Source organism: Gopherus flavomarginatus, chromosome 1 (genome assembly GCF_025201925.1).
Source record: "Gopherus flavomarginatus isolate rGopFla2 chromosome 1, rGopFla2.mat.asm, whole genome shotgun sequence".
NCBI lineage: Eukaryota > Metazoa > Chordata > Testudines > Testudinidae > Gopherus > Gopherus flavomarginatus.
The window spans coordinates 212,870,853-212,880,942 of NC_066617.1; positions in this window are offsets into that span (position 1 = coordinate 212,870,853).

The following is a 10,090-nucleotide window of genomic DNA, read 5'->3' on the forward strand; positions in this document are numbered from 1 at the left end:
GTGCAGTCCTTTGGGGAGGGGGAGTGTAGCGCACTCAGCCCTTTGCACTGAGCAGCAATACAGTAAGCCTCCAATTTTTTTTATTTAAAAGTCCACGGTGTAGAGAAGATGGAGTATGAGCATGTCTAAGACCTGGATTAAATATAATCTGCATCAGGGAGTAACATGACACTGGTTGAGTAATGTTCTTATTAATGCAGGATCAGGTTTGTCTTGCACTTTTTGCCCTGCTCAGCACTTTTACTTTGTGCTTATATATGAAACCCACCACACCTGTGCTGCAGAATAAAACTCTGACAGAATTAATTTTACCAGCTCCACAAGAAATTAACTGATTGCTTTAATGAAGAATACCTAATGTACCTTGTGTTATATCCTAACTGCAGCTAACGAACTGCAGAACTAAAAAAGGTTTAAGTCCACAAATTGGCTCAATGGAACTATTAATTCATCAGTGGACATTGTTGATGATTGTAAGCTTGATTAGGCATGAAATTGCACTGGTAACCCTTATTTCTCATGAATGTCTTTGACTGCGCAAAAAGGGAGTAGTAAAGAGTGGGCACCATCTCTCAGCAAAAAGCTCAAGAATCCTTGTGACAAATTAATGCAGAGATCAATGAGGTTTCCAAACCCAGATAATAGTTTTTACCGTAATGGTCCTTATTTAAGTTTGCCTTCATGACCTGAATTGAAGGGGTATGGATATTCAGCAGGGACTGAAGAACACCTTACATCCCGCTTCCACACTACTCTGTCTCAATTAACTCTTTTGTTTTAAAATAATGTATTGGCTTTTTGTATGGATCAAAAAAGAGCAGGAATAGTAGAGCCACTGAGCTAGCTGTCATAGTAGAGCCACTGAGCTAGATCCTCAACTGGTGTAAAGTTGCATAGCTTCATTGACTCGAATGGCGCTATGTGATTGACACCAGCTGAGAATCAGGCCCTGAATTTGCCAACCCTTGCCTTCTGAAGTAGGAAGTCCTTATTTCATTTCCCGTGGGCAGAGATTTTTAATTATTCATTAGAATTTTATTTATTCGCTTCTGATAGTGCTTGTGGCAGATGTGACAGTGTCCTTCAATATCCTGGGCAAACTTTATGGAATTAAGTTAAACTTTATTGAATTACATTTAATACCTTTGGGGTCCATTGTATTGAAAATGCAAATATTTGTGTGCTATCGTGGGGTTGTATGGAACTTCTTGAACAGGAAGACAGGATTAGTGAAATTTCTGGGAGATATTAGGAACTTCAGAGGACTCTTTTGGACAATATGTGTGAAATGGATTTCCTAGGAAATACTTGGCGGCTGGGGGGGAATGCAAATGAGCCACTTCGAATCCATCCTTTTGAAGCTACACCTTGGGGAGAGGAAACCGAGTATTTACTGATTACTTGTTTCTGAAAACTCCAGTTCAAAGACCCCCAAACTGCATAAAGGAGAGACTAAACTTGACATGAGTGTGCTAATTCTGAGCTGAGGCATTTGTGAATTTGTGGCCACAAAAGAGACTCCTTTGAGGACTTACCTGCCAAAGCCCATGTGGGAGACAGTTGGGTGGGGAATCTCTGCTAAGCTTGTTATCATTGGTGTAGGTTCTTTCATTATTATAATATGTTTTCTCTGTAATGCTTTTTATTTTAAGAATAAAATAGGTTTGCATAGGATGTGCTGTGTGGTAACTTACAGCTGTTGGCAATCAAGCTGTTTGGGCAAACTGCCTTTTTTAGGAATAACAGTGAAGGCAGGGAACTGTACAGCCTGGAAATATCATGGTCAGGAGGGAGAGAGATGTGGCTCTGTGCCCAAGAAAGGCAATGGCTGGGGGTAGGGGGGCAGATGCCTGAGAATGGGTGTCCTGGCTGAACTACTAAGGGGAAGTACAAGTGCAACTGCCCTGAGCTGTGACAGTGCTCACAATGGGCTAGGCACTGTACAAGTACCAAACATGGCCCAGTCCCTGTCCTTCTGAGCTTAATCTACCCTCTTTGAAGTGGATAAAACCACTGTATCAAGTGAACAATGGACTTTTTAACATTCCATTGCTGTCCTGACAAAATGTGTAGGGAGCAGACATATCCCAGTGAAGTCCTTTGATAAACAGGTAAAGGCTTTGTTTTTCTGTTTTATCCCACATTTTGCAACTTAGATTGGAGCTCATGGAAGCAGCGAATAGCTTCCTGTTACATGTTTGTACATTGTCAAGCACAGAGAAGCCCTGATCCTCGATTGGTGTCTTCTAGGTGCCCCTGTAATACAAATGGTAAATTATAACAGCAACAATAATAATAGTTGTAATGTTCATGTTTGGCATGTTATGCAGGTAAAAAAAATCTGCTGTTTGTTTAAGAGTCCCATTATTGGGTCAGGTAAGGTCTCCCAAGTTCTGTCCGCCATCCTTTGAAACGTTGCTATGAGTACCTAAACATCTCTAAGGTAGGCATTCATTCAGTGCTACTCAGTGAAACTTGCATGAGTTAAACTGATATTTATAATATTTCCTAAACTAACTGTTGGTAAAGATCAGAATTTAGGCCATGCTTAGAGGATGGGGGACTGTATTCTGGGAAGCAGTTTCTCTGAAAAAGACTTGAGGGACATGGTGGATAATCTGCTGAACATGAGCTCCCACTGGGGTGCTGTGTCCAAAAGAGCAAATGTGATCCTGGGATGCATAAACAGGGGAATCGCAAGTAGGAATAGAGATGGTCTGTAGTGACCACACATATATTCACATGGACAAGGTCTAGTCTATTTTACACGTAATTAAAGTTACAATTAAAGTTACGATTACCCGAGCACAAGTAACAGATATAGTTATACTCACATCCTTAATAATATGAGAGTCTGATGGGTCTCTCATTGATTGATCAGCAATATAGGGATGCTGGAATTTCCCATAGGGAGCTCAATTTTCCTAAGCTAGGCACCCTCTTTTATAATGTGATTCTGACTATACCTCAGCATTTCTGCACATCGTGCATCCTGCGGTTAGGGTATGGGTTATTAAAATGTGATTACCGGGTATCTTGTAAGTCAAAAATGTCTTTTAAACTTTCACAATATTACTCATTGATACATCTTTTCCTTTAATCGTAGGGCACTGGATTAGGGCAAATCTTGCAGGCCTCAGCCTGTAGGCCTTGCGTTTCAACCCTTCTTACTTAGTTACCTAATTCATGGTTATTCCTTCTACATACACAGCAATCTTATACTTCTACAATCCTACAACTTAACTCTGTTTAACATACAATGAATATATATATTCTCTAAATTTATCAGCATCCTTCTTGAATATATATATACAGTTAATCATAACATCACACAATAAATGAACAATTAACTAAAATCGTTGGCTACAGCTCTTTTACCTCTGTATTTGGCACTGCTGTGACTGCTGCTGGAATACTGTGTCCAGTTCTGGTGCCCATAATTCAAGAAGGATGCTGATAAATTTAGAGAGAGAGTGCAGAGAAGAACCACAAGAATGATTAAAGGATTCGAGAACATGCCTTAGAGTGCCTTATGGTGATAGACTTAGAGGGCTCAGTTTATTTATCTTAACAAAGAGAAGCTTAAGGGGTAACTTGATTACAGCCTATAAGTATCTATACAGGGAAAAATATTTAATAATAGGCAGAGAAACATATAAGGAGATCCAATGGCTGGAATTTGAAGCTAGACAAATTCAGAATGGAAATAAGACCTACATTTTTTAACAAGAAGAATAATTAACCATTAGAACAGTTTACCAATGGTCATGGTAGATTCTCCCCTACTGATCATTTTAAAATCAAGATTGGATGTATTTCTAAAAGATGTGCTCTAGGAATTAATTTGGTAATGTTCTATGGTCTGTGTTATGCAGGAGGTCAGATTAGATAATCCCAGTGGTCCCTTCTGGCCTTGGAATCTCTGTCTTAGACCAATTCACCATAAAACTGGATAAATGAGTGAAATGTGTATATATATGGGTTCATACCCTGAGATGGTCCTACTAAAGACCTGGTAATTTTCCCTACCTAACCTACACGTTAGATATAAATTCTTTTATGGAAATGAAGGTTGGGACTGCCATGTAATTGTTCATCCAGAACAAAATCTAAGATCAAAGTCACATTACTTAATATGAGGCATCTGTCACATGTTTACTCCTCCATCCAAGGACAGATTTGCCAGCGATCATTAAAATCCTGCACAAGGATTATCAGATCTAATAGCTGACAAGCATTGATTTATACCATTACCTAATGAAACCAATTGGTTGGAATGATATTAATGGTGTTGATGATTTGCATAGCAACAGTGTCTATGGTCAAATATTATTTATTAATTGTATTGCAGTAGAACCTAACATGGTCCTACTGTACTATCGTAGGTGCTGTACAAACAAATAATACATTTAAAAAGTCGGTCCCTGCCACCAGAGAGCTCACAACCGAAGGAATTTCATCACCCTGAATCTGTTCTACTATCCTCTGAGCTAAAATCTTTCCAAGGTCCTTTCACTCAGTGTTAATCAAAGATGCCTTCTTTTGGGTTCAGCTAGCCCAAAGGGCCAGTTCAAGAGTGAGAAGGAGGGTCAAGGGCCTCACTAGACATTTGCAATAGAAACATGGGCAGGTATTCAGAGCAAAATTGGTAGAATTCAGTTAGGAAACGAACAGTCATAAATTTGTTAGTCTCTAAGGTGTCATAAGTACTCCTGTTCTTTTTGCGGATACAGACTAACATGGCTGCTACTCTGAAACCAGTCATTCTCTGGGAATTTCTTTATCTTCATCATATCTTCCATTAGCCTCTGGAATATCTTCTTGATGGTGTTGAAGTCAACTGAACTACTGATGTCCTTAAAGTTACACTGTGTTAAAGTGCTTTGTTGAACTGGGGCCAGCAAGAATGTTTAGTGCTTATTCAGTATTTTGAGCAACAGCAGACAGGAAAAGAAAGCACATATCAGAAGGGGCTGACACAGAGTAAGCAGAATATAAAGATTCAAATAAGAAATTGTTAGTTAGTAGCCTGCTGCTTCCTCAGTCATCCAGAAAATAAAAAAGCTGTGAATAATAATTAGATCCTGCTGTTCATCCCCCATGTACACCAAAGTGCTTGACAAACTAGCATACACAGGAACCATTTCACCCACTACAAATCGTGGCTGCCTGTGGGGTGAAATGCAGGAATTGTGTAAATACACACAGCCAGGACCGGCGCTACGGGTTTGAGCACCCTAGGCACATGGCAATTTCGCCGCTCCACGCGCTGGTCCCGCAGCTCTGGTGAAGCTGCCGCAGTGGTGCCTGTGGGAGGTCCACCGGAGCCGCACGAGGAGCCGACCGTCCGCAGGCATGACTGCGGCAGCTCCACCGGAACCGTGGACCAGCGGACCCTCCGCAGGCACCACTGCGGCAGCTCCACCAGAGCCGCCTGCCACCCCTTCCATCAAAATGCCGCCCACCAATTATTCTGGCGCCCTAGGCGATTGCCTAGGCTGCCTAAATGGTAGCGCCGGCCCTGCACATAGCAATGAAGTGGCAGGGGAAATGTAGAATAGGTTTGAAGACTTATCCACATTGGACATTGCCTAGGACACTAGAGCTAATATGCCTACATTTGTAAAAATAAAAATAAAGGCCATGGGTTTTTTGATGGCCACAAACATCTAGAAGCTTGGTTTTAGATCTCATTCAAAATGCATCCTCTTCAAGTTGGTTCAGACCCTTTTTCAAAAAATGGATATTGCTCTTAAGCAGAACAAACATCGGTAAGGGAGCAATTCACAAAGCAATTTAGGCACCTACACTCCAGAGTTAGGTGTCTAAGTCCTCGTCCTCAGCACCTGTGTGATCCACAAAATCCCTGCTTGGCTGCCACCTAACCTTGTCAGTGCCTAAACTCACTCAGGACCTAACTTTCTGTTGTAAAGTTTCCCTGGACACCTGAGTTTCAGACCACGGGGCAGAGCCAGTGCTAGGCATAAGCAGACTAAACAATTGCTTAAGGACCCGAGCAGTGTAAGGGGGGCTCTGTTCACTTTTTATTATTGTTGTATGTGAGGACCCACCAAATATTCCTGCATAGGGCCCCCAAAGGGCTAGTACGGCCTTAAGGGCATGTGCACTGCTGCCCCATTCTAGGGATCCAGTTGCCTGTCTGCCACATAAGCCTCAGAGCAATTCACAAACTGGGTGAACATAGGCGTTCGACCTTCTAAGTTGTGGGAGGGGCCTGGCGTAGTAAGTAACCCCTGAGCATGTCTACCAGACTGGGTCCCATTCAAAATGCAGCCAGAGGAGGTTATATGCCTACCATGCTTGCTTTTGTGGATCACATTCTGAGGTGCCCATCTCTGCCCATTCATTGTACATGAAGCCTGGGGCCTAAGTCAGCTTTGTGGATCGCAGTATTATTCCTATGATTTCTAGGCACTCAAAATTTAGGCAGTGTGATGCTCAGCAGTGCAAAACCTAAGTCCCTTTGTGGATCCCACCCTATGTGTTTTTAGTTCCCTGTGGCATTTGTTGGACTGAACAAAATAAAGGTAAAAAGATTCATAAAGTTGAAAAAGTGAAATTACTGATGTTGTCAAGGATCTTAGAATTTGAGAAGCAGTATTTCTAGGCCCTGGCAGAGCTGTTGGGGAAGCCACATGAAAACCCTGCTAAACTTCAACACTGTAAATGATCTATTTATGGAAATGCACAGTGTATAGCAGCATTGATGAATCATTATTCAGTGGGAGCTGGTTATATAAAGACGAGAAAAAGCATTAAGCTTCAACCTCAGCGTCAAACATTGATATTTGTAGGGAGTTTTCAGCACTAGCAAGTGAGCTTGTTTGTATTGGAGTTGCTACAGCTGCCTTTTCTTAGCCTTTTGCCTGTGCCAAATTAATTCAGAGGGGAAAAAACAGCACAGTGCAACTTGAACACAAAAAACAACACTTGGCTCTTTACTCAAGTCCCTTCCTCTCTTTCCTGAGAGCCCCAGTCTATTGCTCCAAGTCATAATCTTCTTTCTCCCGTTGTACCCAAAGAGCCCCACCTATCACCAAGAGCCCACACTTCTTTCTGTAGCTTTGAAAAACTACACCATTGGCCAAACCCTGACCTTTGTGCAGAGCCCAGGTACCTTTGTGCAGGCAGGTTTGGGATCAGACAGGAAACCTGGTGCCATTGTTCCAGGAAGTTTTGAGCATATGATAGTGGAAAGGGGAATGATGGAGAAAATAAACAGGATTTGTCATGGGGATCTCAAGATGGAACATGAGCATCTGTAGTTCCTGCACTCCTCCACCACAAAGGGTTTGGATTCAGGTAGAGGCAGAACTGTTGCCGACTCCTCTGTTTGCCAGTAGTGAGTGAGCCATTGCAAACCTGTGCTCCATGGTGTAGTTGGAGAACCCTTCTCATGGCTGAGTCACTCTAGTAGCATTGTCTTTGGAGCCTACTGCAGATTATAGAATGTAGCTTTACATGCATCGTGGCAAAAATTCACAAATTCAATTTACAGAGAAATGTTGCAATTTTATTCTGCCTGGGCCCAGAAAGACTCAGATACTAAAAGCATCCTGGCCTCTCCAGTGGAGGATCTGTATAGAGAAGCAGCTGCAGTAGGGAGGAAGCTGGCTGAGGGTGTGAAGATATGCTGGGGTCGACCTGCTGGTCGAGAATGCCCTGAGCAATTATAGGATCAGCCCTACAAAGAAGAGAAAAGTAGAACCGTTAGAATGTTGTGATAGGGAGCAAACCCCAGACTGGTGCTGACATGGCTGACAGGAACCTGACAGCTCAATTAACCCACCTGGTGGCATCTGGAGGGGTGTTAGGTAGGTCAGTTAGCAGGTCCACCTGGAAAGGAGTCAGGTGTACTTACAAGGACTGAGAAAGCTTAGAGGCCCAGGAGAGAGGAAACTGGGAGTTTTTGCTCTCTGAGAATGATCTGATAGAAATCTGAAGAGAGAGTTGGGGAAAACCACAGAAGGGGAGTTAGCTCCTGTAGTGGGTCTTGAAACAGGACAAGGCTCCAGAGAGAGCCCTGCGGGGTCAATATTCAGCTGAGGAACAAATATTGGAGTGCAGTCATGAAGCACTAAAATTCAACCCTCAAAAAGGTAGAAGGGGTTTAAATTTGTACTTTTGGTTTGGGATTTGTTATAGAACTGCAGGGGTAATTCTGCAAGCCATGATGACCCTGGAGGAATACAGGTCCTGGAGATCTTGAGAGAAATACAGGTACACACTGAACCCAGAAAGGGGCTGTGTGAAAGACCTGTGGACAGGCTGAGGTAACAGGGAACCCTGAATAGACAGACTTGGTCTGCTTATTACACAGTTCCTGGGCTGGAACCCAGAGAAGAAGGAAGGCCTGGGTTCCTCTGCCAGCCACTGGAAAAAATGGTGCAAAGATCCTGGACAGCAGGGGTGGAAGGACTAGTGAGTCAGGATTGGGTCAAAATCTTGGCTTGAGGCCACTGGCCTATTGTTTCTTGGCCTTCTGGTTACCCTGGAAGGGGTTTGACTTTAAAGTGACCTAGCCAGAGGGCAGAGTCATAGGAGAAACAGACCACCACAAGGCTGGTTTGGTGGTTGGTAGAGGGGTCTACATGAGGAGACCTTTCTATGCCATGCACAGCCATGAAAGTCAGTGGTGAGTCTATTCCTCTACCAATGTATAATTAAATCTCTTTACCATAATAGTATAGATGTGGCTGTCCACGCCATGGTATGAGACTTCATTAAATGTGACCTGTATGCTGGAGGGAGCCTATGTGGCTTTTAAGAAGCTCAAACTTCCTCACAATGGGTCAGATTCTCTACTTATTTAAACCAGTTTGACATCAGTGTTGCTCTGTTGACTCCAATGGACTTACTCCTGCACTATACCAGGGTGAGTAGAAAATCAGGTGCTTGTGTTTTCTTGGAGTCCAAGACTTATACAATGTGCCTCTTGGGCAAGTCTAAAAGATGATATTCATAGGGATTGGATGGGGAGCAGTATGAAATAACTTTTATAAGCTGGTAATTTTAGGATCAGTGGCTCAGCCTATATGATTGTGCACACTTTCCATAGATGTGACCACAGGATGGATCTGAAAATGGCTATTAAGAAAGAGAGTAATATTGCTGCCCAAGATGTTTCACAAACATGGAGAGAATTCTACATGCTCATGTATTTCTTGTCAATGCTCATATTACTTTCCTAGTGTCTATCAGCTGAGGATATAAATGGAAGTGAAGTGGCTGAGAAAGGGGGTAAGCTGGAAGCACAGGAAGGAAAGGGCAGAAGCTGTGTCTGCTGTAAGATTTTTTTTTTTGTGTTGTTTTTTTTTTGCTGGGGGAAATTTATGTCCATCTCATGCCAAAATAGTAAGCAGTCCAGGATTTCATACTCAGTCTGCAATCCCAGACAGTGATAAGGGTTCTTGTGTGGCAGTCCATTTAAGGCAGACCAGGAAAATGTACACCCCCCCACACACACACTCTGAGGCAGACCGGGGCACAGTGATCTATGCTTTTTGATGCAAACTGACAGAGAGGATGCATGGAGTTTTACAGGGATCCTCTGGGTCAGGTATATGCAGGAAAATTCACCAAAGGATGGAAGGTGAGATCTCTACAAAAACCAGTAGCCCGCTGGTCATCATAATCATTGTGAAGTGTATGTACAGGTAATATTTAAGGATATATATATATATATATATATATATATATATATATATATATATATATACACACACACTGCAGGTCACGAGGAGGTGACATGCTTTGGACAGGTTTCTTCCAGGCAGAGGGTATCAGACATTTCTCTCCTTCTGTCTGGTCATGTGTATATTGTCTGCATCACAGTGGAGGCCTGTTTGCGTTACTAAGCCTGACGCTGATTGAGAGATTGCAAAAATCACAACAGTGGACCTCTGCAGGAAAAAACAAACAGCGGGGAGGGAGAGGATCCTGGTTACAAGTAAAAACACAGATTCTGGGCGTATTACCGGGGGGATTGAAGTACACCCTGGATCCTTCACCAAGGAGATGAACTGTTATCTTGTTCTACCCTATGAAACAAGAGTCACAGACAACTTGT